General features: G+C 42.2%; 1 protein-coding gene across 2 annotated transcripts in view; it reads right to left on the reverse strand.

Annotated features, from left to right (window-relative positions):
- sstr1b (somatostatin receptor 1b) overlaps positions 1 to 4115 on the reverse strand; it is a 19196-nt gene extending 15081 nt beyond the window's left edge. For both annotated transcript variants that reach the window (XM_020594967.1, XM_020594964.1), the window contains exon 1: positions 3891 to 4115. The gene's annotated coding sequence lies outside the window, so the exon portion shown is untranslated. The remainder of the gene's footprint in view (positions 1 to 3890) is intronic.
- Between the last annotated feature and the right edge of the window lie 5612 nt (positions 4116 to 9727).

A 9727-nucleotide genomic window follows, 5' to 3' on the forward strand; every position in this document is an offset into this window, starting at 1 on the left:
CTGCTCTCCTCCCCTCTCTCTCCCTATGCTTCTATATGCCCCCATTACACATTACTAACTTTGTTTCTCCTCTCTCCCGTAGTGTGTCCTCTCTCTCTCTCCCTGTAACTTTCTGCAGGTTGCCCTGGAGCTCTATATCTCTGACGAGCAGTCACCGGCCACATCGACCTGATCAGTGTTTGATTGTTGTGTCTTGTTGCTTTTCTTCTTTTGTCTCTCCTCTATCCACTCACCCCAACCGGTCGAGGCAGAAGGCCGCCCACCAAGAGCCGGGGTCTGTCGGAGGTTTCTTCCGTTAAAGGGAGTTTTTCCTCCCCACTGTCGCCAAGTGCTTGCTCAAGGGGGATTTGTTGGGTTTTCCCTATGTAATAATATTGATAACAGTAAGGACTAGACCTTACTTTGTAAAGTGTCCTGAGATGACTTTTGTTGTGATTTGGCGCTATACAAATAAAATTTGATTTGATTTGATTTGATTTTGAACCAAAGTTGCTGGTGTTTCTGGCAGTCACATTGTTTATCACTTGAAACATCAATTGGTGAAAAGTACTTAGAGGAATCCCTAGCCAGCCTGGCAAAAGCTATCTTTGGTAGTGAGTAGGTGTCTTTATGTGTCACTGAATAGGCACAGAAATATTTGATTCCAACATACTTTGAATCAAGGTCTTCAACTCTTAATACATTTTAAGTGGAATCTGCCTCGCACCCATGGGGTTTTGCCTGTAAGACTCACATGTTGAATAGCATTTCACTAGCAGAAACCTGCCCTTACTAAGTACGAATGGAACTGTAAGGATAAATGAATGAACTACAAGGATATTGAATGCCTGTGTAATGCCTGAGATTATGAATTGACAAACTATTTTTCACACCATATGGCCCCAAAACAAGTGAGGGAGCTGCCAAGAAGGATGGGCGGGTAGGGGCCTGATGCTGGAGTAGGCGATGGGAGCCGCAGGTAACCCGGCACCTGGAGCTGACAGGATAGGAGGCAGCCCAGTGCCCATAAAGGATAGGAAAGGAGCAGACAGCCAAAGAAGTGAAAGGTGGTAGCCTGAAGAAGAAAGAGGAAAGGAACTGGGGAGAGAACAGGCAGGTTGACATGATGGCAGTGGAAAAGAAGAGGAAATAAGAACCAGAAACTGCACTATGTTGTTACCATGACAAAATAGCCTACAGTATGTCATTAAATGAGAAAATACAGTATGTCGTAATGGCATGTTTAAACATGAAAGTATCTCATAAAAACAAGCAAATGTTATAATTAGAAAAGTTTCACTAAAACAAGCTTGATGCTGCTGTAGGCAGTTCTTGTGCATATTACTGTATGAAAGATAATCTTGCAGGCATTGACCCTTGAGGGAAGTGGATAGGAGCTGAAACAGCGTGGCTTTGATGACAGTGCAGCGTGACTCTGGATGGTACACACTGGATAGAGAATGGGTGACTCCTAGAAGACTGCAAAGTCTGTTTGAAGGTTTTAGACAGTACATTTGTTCCTTGGTCTTTCTGCACAACTTTTGGTAGGCCAAACGTCATAAAGAACTTGGTTAAAGCTCTGGTAATCAAATCAAATCAAATTTTATTTGTATAGCGCCAAATCACAACAAAAGTCATCTCAGGACACTTTACAAAGTAAGGTCTAAACCTTACTGTTATCAGTATTATTACATAGGGAAAACCCAACAAATCCCCCTTGAGCAAGCACTTGGCGACAGTGGGGAGGAAAAACTCCCTTTAACGGAAGAAACCTCTGACAGACCCCGGCTCTTGGTGGGTGGCCTTCTGCTTCGAATGGTTGGGGTGAGTGGATAGAGGAGAGACAAAAGAAGAAAAGCAACAAGACACAACAATCAAACACTGATCAGGTCGATGTGGCTGGTGACTGCTCGTCAGAGACATAGAGCTCCAGGGCCAGGGCAACCTGCAGAAAAGTACAGGGAGAGAGAACTCAGAGCATCATGGGGCCCCCAGCAGCCTAGGCCTATAGCAGCATAACTAAGGGAAGGCTCAGGGTCACCTGATCCAGCCCTAACTATAAGCTTTATCAAAAAGGAACGTCTTAAGTCTAATCTTAAAGGTAGAGAGGGTGTCCGCCTCCCGAACTGAGACTGGGAGTTGGTTCCATAGGAGAGGAGCTTGATAGCTAAAGGCTCTGCCTCCCATTCTACTTTTGTGGACTCTAGGAACCACAAGTAAACCTGCACTCTGAGAGCGAAGTGCTCTGTTAGGATGATAAGGCTCTACGAGGTGGTTGTGATGTTGTTAGACATGTGATGGCATCTCAGCCAAGGCCCAGGAAGAACAAACATGCCATGTTTAGACTTGGTCGTGTTCTGGACCCTACAACAGAGAAATTTCACCTACATAACAATGAAACATTTAAAACAATTCAAGTAGTGCTGAGCCTGTCAGCTGAGGAATTCATGAGGGTGCACAGGTAAATACAGGAAAATGAATGCTGACAGTGGCTGTCACATGTGCTCTTAAATAGCCTGTAGAGTGGAGACCGTGCCCACACACGCATACCTGGGATCAGTTCACTCACTGCAATCAGTCATTGGCTTGTACCAAGTGAAAACCCTCCACCAAACAACCACTACTTTACTCACATGTACACACCACAGCAAGAGTAAGGCGTCACCCTGTTACAATAACATCTAGGTTTTACAATTCTAATCATTGAGAAATATCAGATGGTGTAATTTTACTGGAGTTTCTGGTATCTTTTAATTCTACATTGGTAAATTTAATTTTAGACAAAAAAATATATAAAGAGACCAAAGGCATTTATCTTGCCAATGGAAATATTTTCCTGACTGCACGGAAAAGACTTTACAATAGTAGTTAAGACCATTGCACATCGTTACTGTTTTACATTTATTGCATTAAGCTGTCTTTTCATTTTTTCATTAAATTTAGCAAAATGAGCCAACACTTTTGAAAGTCTCGCTCTGTCCACCATGACTAGAGAGCACATAACGATCCTCAGCCGAGCCAATCAGAGGCATTCAAATGCTTTTGTCACAGGGAGCAGAACATCCCTCCTGGTTGTTGCTGTTGTTGTAATTTGCACTATACAAATAAAATTAAATTGATTTGAAATTGAAAATATATACTAACTATACAATTTAATTTAAATTGTCAGATCTTTATTGAAGAAACTAAACCTATACACCTTTATATGCACATGGGGGTGACTGTGGTTCAGTGGGTAGAGTGGATGCCTCCCAGCCGGAGGGTTGGCATTTCGAATCATGGTTTCTGAAGTCTACATGTCAAAATGTCCTTGGGCAAGACACTGAACCCCCCAAGTTGCCCCGATGGTTAGAGCCATCAGTGTGAGTTGACGCCGCAGACGGCTGCCTCGGTTCTGTACCGGAAACAAATTCCTTGTGTGTGTAACATACTTGGCCAAATAAAGGTGATTATTATTACCTTCACCATCTAAATTTGTGTTTATATTATGAAAAAATAAACATTGATCATTTAATCACTCAGGGCAGTAAATGTTTGTTGCCATTCAACAGAGTATTACATGGAGAAAGGTTTGGTTGATTAATGTAAACACTGCAACTATAACATTTTGACAAAGATGCAGTAAAATGTGGTTAGTTACTGCTGATGAAATGTTACATGACTGTTGTCCATACAAAAGCCAGAGGTCAGACAGTCATAGGTCACCTGTGTAAAGCTGTGGAGGATATTTTCCTCTTCATTTTAAATAAGCCTTTGGGCTGACTGTATCAATTCCCAACATGCATTTACAATAAACATCCTATTTAAATGACGCCACAGACATTTTGAAAAGCAGGGAAAAACCAGCTTTTCAACCTTCACTGAATGTCATGAATAATTTTAGCACTTGCAGGTGTATGTTAATAACTTACCGTCTATCTGTAGCTGCAGTAATGCTGCTGTCTTCCCGGCTTATTCAGTGTGATGATGAAAATGGGTAGTATATCTTGTCATCTCCTCCATTTCTCCTGTGAAAAGTGAGAATCCTGTATTTTCTGCCTCCCTCTGCCCATCAGTAGCTGTGTATCTGTCAGCATCCACTGATCTGTGAGCTGCTTAATGCTGCTATGCTCTCCTCCGCCTCTCCGTATGCTTTCAGCCTGTTCTCTCTCTCCCTCCCTGTACTGTTAGACACTGACATGCTCTCTCTCTGTCTTGTATGCGCACACATGCACACAAACGCTACCACTTGCTCTTTTACCTCCTATCTCACAACCGTTTCAAGCCTCATCTCATCCTCTGTCTGCTAACCAGCCTACTAATTTCTCTGAAAAATATACCTAAAAGTGAATTAAGAGATCGAAGCAGAAGATGGATTGTTGTGTTAAAAGAAAAAAGGAAGATGGAAGATAAATAAGAATTCAGAATGTAGATTTCAGACAGGCAGCAGAGGAAGACTTAGATATTAGATTTGGTAGAAATATACTGTAAGTATGGAAAGGTGAGCATTAGGCACGTGACGAGATCTCATGCAACAAGATTTTGTGATATTAAAACATGACAATATTTCTGGTCGAGGCAAAAGCTGTCTCACAATATCAGTACATAACAGAACCAGAGCAGCAGCCAGCATGATGAAGTGTGATGGCAAAGTTACGTTACATGTACATGAGTTTGGCAAAAATGCAACTCTCTACTGTGTTTTAACACATGGGTCTGCATTGGTTGGGGGGTGAGGGGTTGCAGTGGAAGTGTTGTAGATGTGTGCGATATGGCCACATTGTGATGAGTCAACTTGAATGACTTCATTCTTGTTTCCAGCCTGTCAGTTTCCATTGTGTTTTAGTTAGCCATGCTGCTAACATAGCCTACATTACTGTAGCAGCAATTCTACCACCATTGTATCTGTACTTATAGATAAAAAACACTCTTTAACATCCAGTACTAACAAACATGTTACTTGTTAGTACTGGTAAACTGGTACTTGCTAACTTAGCAACCAGTACTTGCTAAACTGTGGGCCAAATTCAACCGTGAATAGCAGTGAATGCTCATGCTAACAAGATTAAAAAAAAGAGTCTTCTTCCTGTGGGTGTCCATGTCCTTAAAAATATCGTCTCGTCTCATGTGTTGTGTATCATCACACACCTAGTGAGAAGACATAAAAAAGAAAACATTGCAAATAAATAATAATAATAATAATAATAATATAAAAATAAACTTTATGCATATAGCACAGTATGAGTAGTATGAGTGTTGCACAGTAAAACAAACATCGCCAAGTAAAACCATACAAAAAAATATTAGACCATACCGAAGCAGTAAAAAACATAAACAGAGTAAAAACACAGGTATACAAAACAAAAACAAATTAAGCAATGAAAGAGGTGAAAACGCCCTAAACATCAAAAGCCTGTTTAAAAAAAATAGGTTTTTAGGGCCGACTTGAAAAGTCTAAATGTCAGAAAATAGAATATAGAAAACTAGAATAGTGAAGTGCACAATGGAATAACATTAATAGTAATAGAGAATTAAAAAACGCATATGTACAAAGTAAGTTGTAATATAATTTAATTTTCAATAATGAAGTCCACGCAGGGTCCACACAGGGTCAGCGCAGGTGCCATTCACCTTGATGAAGACCACCTGACTGAGATACAGCTCCGCCATGGAGGAAAGCAAGCGGAAAGTCCCGCACCAGCTTGTAGTTTTTCATCTACTCCTTCAGCCACTCGAGGGAGCAGTTGCACTCCCAGGGGTTTCTGAAGAGGTAGAGGCAGCCCAGGAAGTAGATGGGCTGGAAAACAGGGAGGGGAAGGGTGGTGAGGTTGTTGCTGTTCTGGTGGAGCGTGATGAGGCTGGTCAGGTTCTCAAATGTTCCTTCCTCGATGTATAGTAGCTGATTCCTGTCCAGGTACAGGACCTCCAGCTCCACCAGGTCACTGAACCAGGTCTTGGACATGCTGGTCAACTTTTTCCCCCCCAAGGTTGAGCATCCTGAAGTGGCTGAGGTCTAACTGGGGCAGAGCAGGCAGCAGGTTGTCATTGAGGTAGAAATTCTCCAGCCGCACAAGGTCCTGGAAGGCCTGCTGATGGATCACGTTGATGTGGTTCTCCTGGAAGTTCAGGTACCTAAGATAAGAACACACTTTTTAGAGTGTAAGTTTTTACATGTTAAGGTCTATAGGTTTAATCAGTTCTTCACAAAAATAATCTGCAGACTCATCAGAAGTTAGATGCAGCCCAGCTCCCAACCCAGAATTGCTGCCGTAAAGATGTTTGTATTGTGAAAAACTGAAGATTCACTGATCTGCACAGTGATATGCAGTAAAGTCACCGTTAATATCAAAATGTAATCGAAATTATATGCATCTGCCACAAACAATCACCAGACCTGTGCATGTTTGCTTCGTTGGTCTGTAAGGTTTTTATACATATGAATTAAAATACAACTTTTTTTTAACCTATGTAATCTATCATAAACCTTTTGTTGGTAAAATAATTAGGAATAATCAGCTCTTACATCATGATAATCCATGGAAAACTGAATCTCCAGTGTGAAACACTGTATTGATACTCAGACAACTTCTGTATTTGTATCACATTGTTATAAACACACAGTGTGAGCTGCTAGCAGCTGGTCCCAGTGCTCTGTGGCCAGTTACTGATGTAATTGGTGCCACAGGTTAAACAGCAGTGAGTGTTTGTCAGATTGTTGTGTCCAGATTATAAAACTGGTCAGATGTTTGCTGCACAGCAGGTGCCAACCCACACGGTGTGACACCTTTACACTTCTGCTGCATACAGGAAGTCAGAGCTTGAGTTCATGTGTAAGCCAAGGCTCATTATTAGAGAAGCACAGCACCTTCTGGATGGCCACAATGTACTCAACAACAAAAGTGATGTTATCAGTAATGGAGGGTGTAAGGCACTCAGTGACCTCTTCATGTGGCTTGCAGAGCAATTCCCAGTCAGTTGCCTCAAAAGAGTCTCTCAGAGCATCCAATGACTCATTTGACCATCTACTGACTGTTCTTGTTGTCCCTTGCTGTTTCTGTACCACAGCTGTGTAAATATTAAAGAGATGCACCAAGTTATGATCTGATCAAGGGGAAGGAGGGCTGATGAGCTAAATGCTTCATTTACAATGGCAGGAAGGCTGATGAGCTAAATGCTTCATTTACAATGGCATAAAACAAGTCATCATCGACCTCATCGACCAAAGTTGATGATTGACTTTGTAGTCATTTCCTCTGATCTTCAGCCATATGTTTTGGACACTCGGGTGAAGAGAGAGGCTGAGCTGTCAACTGATCACCACCTGGTGGTGAGTTGGATTCGATGGCGGGGGAAAAAGCTGGACAGACCTGGCAGGCCCAAGTGTATAGTGAGGGTCTGTTGGAAACACCTGGTGGTCAGAGAGGTCTTCAACTCCCACTTCTGACAGAACTTCAAACAGATGCCGAGGGAGACTGGGGACATTGAGTCCGAATGGACTATGTTCCACACCTCCATTGTCAGGGCGGCTGCTGGGAGCTGTGGCCGTAAGGTCTCCGGTGCCTGTCGTGGTGGCAATCCCCAAAAACGGTGGTGGACACTGCAAGTAAGGGATGCCGTCAAGCTGAAGAAGGAGCTCCATCGGGCCTGGTTGGCTCATGGGATTGTCCTCTCCAGGTTGGGGGCGAGTTGATCCCTCAAGTGGAGAAGTTTTTAAGTATCTCGGGGTCTTGTTCACAAGTGAGGGAAAAATGGAGCAGCAGGTTAATAGATGGATCTGTACGGTGTCCGCAGTAATGCAGTCTCTGTACCTGTCTGTTGTGGTGAAGAAGGAGCTGAGTTGTAAGACAAAACTTTCAATTTACCAGTCGCTTCATTTCATTACGTTCCTACCCTCACCTATGGCCATGAACTTTGGATCATGACCGAAAGAATGAGATCGCAGATACAAGTGGCAGAAATGAGTTTCCTCCGGAGAGTGGCTGGGTGCACCCTTAGGGATTGGGTGCGGAGCTCAGTCACCCGTGAGGAGCTCGGAGTAGAGCCACTGCTCCAAGTTGAGCAGACCCAGTTGAGGTGGCTCGGGCACCTGTTTAGGATGCCCCCTGGACGCCTCCCTGGGGAGGTATTCCAGGCATGTTCCTCCAGGAGAAGGCCTCGGGGCAGACCCAGGACATGTTGGAGAGACTATGTCTCCCAGTTGGCCTGGGAATGCCTTGGGGTTCCTCCTGAGGAGCTAGAGGAGGTGTGTGGGGAGAGGGAAGTCTGAGGGGGCTCTGCTCGGACTACTGCCCCCACGACTCGTTCTCGGATAAAGCGGACAAAGATGTATGGATGGATGGATGAATTGTGTGTGGTGTTATTGTAAACATACTGAATGAATGTGGGAAAGGTAGAATCCAGGGACCTATGGTTAAAATACCCATAGGTCAGAAGAACATACAATGCAATTTGACAAAAATGACATGAAATTTGACAAAAACCTAACAAACAACGTAGAAAGATGCAGTAGGAGCTGCTGTAACAGGCTGCCACTGCCATGGCAACCTCTATGCAAATATAGCTTCTAGGATGCAGGGTTGGATGACGATCATAAAACATAAATGAATGGTCTAGAAGTGGACCTTAAAATTAAGAACATTTTGTTATAATACTATCCTCACTGTTGTTATTAAAATGTCAGCCTAATCCCAGTAGAAATTCATGCAAGAACATAGACTGATGCTGCAAAACACTATATTTATTTATTGCTGTTTTTATGCAGCCACCATCTCAACTGATGGAACAAGTCCTGTTTAGGAACCATTTTGTGCTTGTTTACAACCTCCATTATAAATTATTGCCTGTATAAATGTGATTTCGTGCATTTATAACATGTTACTGATGAAGAATTCATAGTGAATACAAATGAAGCCTCCTGCATCAGATGGCATTTGTGCAGTGGGGGTATGAATGGTATTAATGCTATTATAATGTGAACATGATCTGCCTTTAAGCTGAACAGTTTAATGGTGTGTGACACTTTTATCTGGTGACAGGTACTAAATATCATATTAGACTTTCACATAATTTGTGACATGTTGTGCGGCCATAAATCTGTTTATACAGTGAAATTCTGGAGAATTGATTTTCTTTGGAGAAAATAAAGCAAGTCCCCATAATCTCATAACATTTTATGGTGAAGACTTGGTTTAGGATAATGTTAAGGGACGCGAGTTAGGCAAGTAGTGGTTATAGTTAGGTTTGGGGAAATGTGTGTTTGTCTCATAAGATGACATGGATTACACTGGCCTGTGGTCATCATTATAGCAACAGTTGCCAGCACCTGATACCTTCAGGTTAATGAATAATACAGGTGTTTGTTCAGTGCAGACATCACCTGAGTTTTGTTTTGACCTTTATGGAGTTCCTACAGCCAGGCTTCATCTCAGTTAGTGTAATGAAAATCCATAAAGACCAGCAGTGGATGATACTGACCATCATCTTTCTACATGTCACAGTGCTCAGGTTTGATGCAGAAGATGAGGCAGATAAACTGTAATGTGTATTATTTCTCTGCTGAAAATAATTCCCAGCAAAAACACTATTTGTTCCATTAATCCAACAAAACAACTCAATGCAGCTTATTGTATCAAATAACAAAATGAATTAATTAAAATATATAAAAAAGATAATAAACATAGCAAGGAAAGCAAAGTATACTGTTGTTATTTAGAACTTTGTTGTTAAATATAACAAGTTAGATTGTACTCTCTGTGTCACCTTGTTCAGG

This window comes from Monopterus albus, unplaced genomic scaffold (genome assembly GCF_001952655.1).
Source record: "Monopterus albus unplaced genomic scaffold, M_albus_1.0 scaffold25.1, whole genome shotgun sequence".
NCBI lineage: Eukaryota > Metazoa > Chordata > Actinopteri > Synbranchiformes > Synbranchidae > Monopterus > Monopterus albus.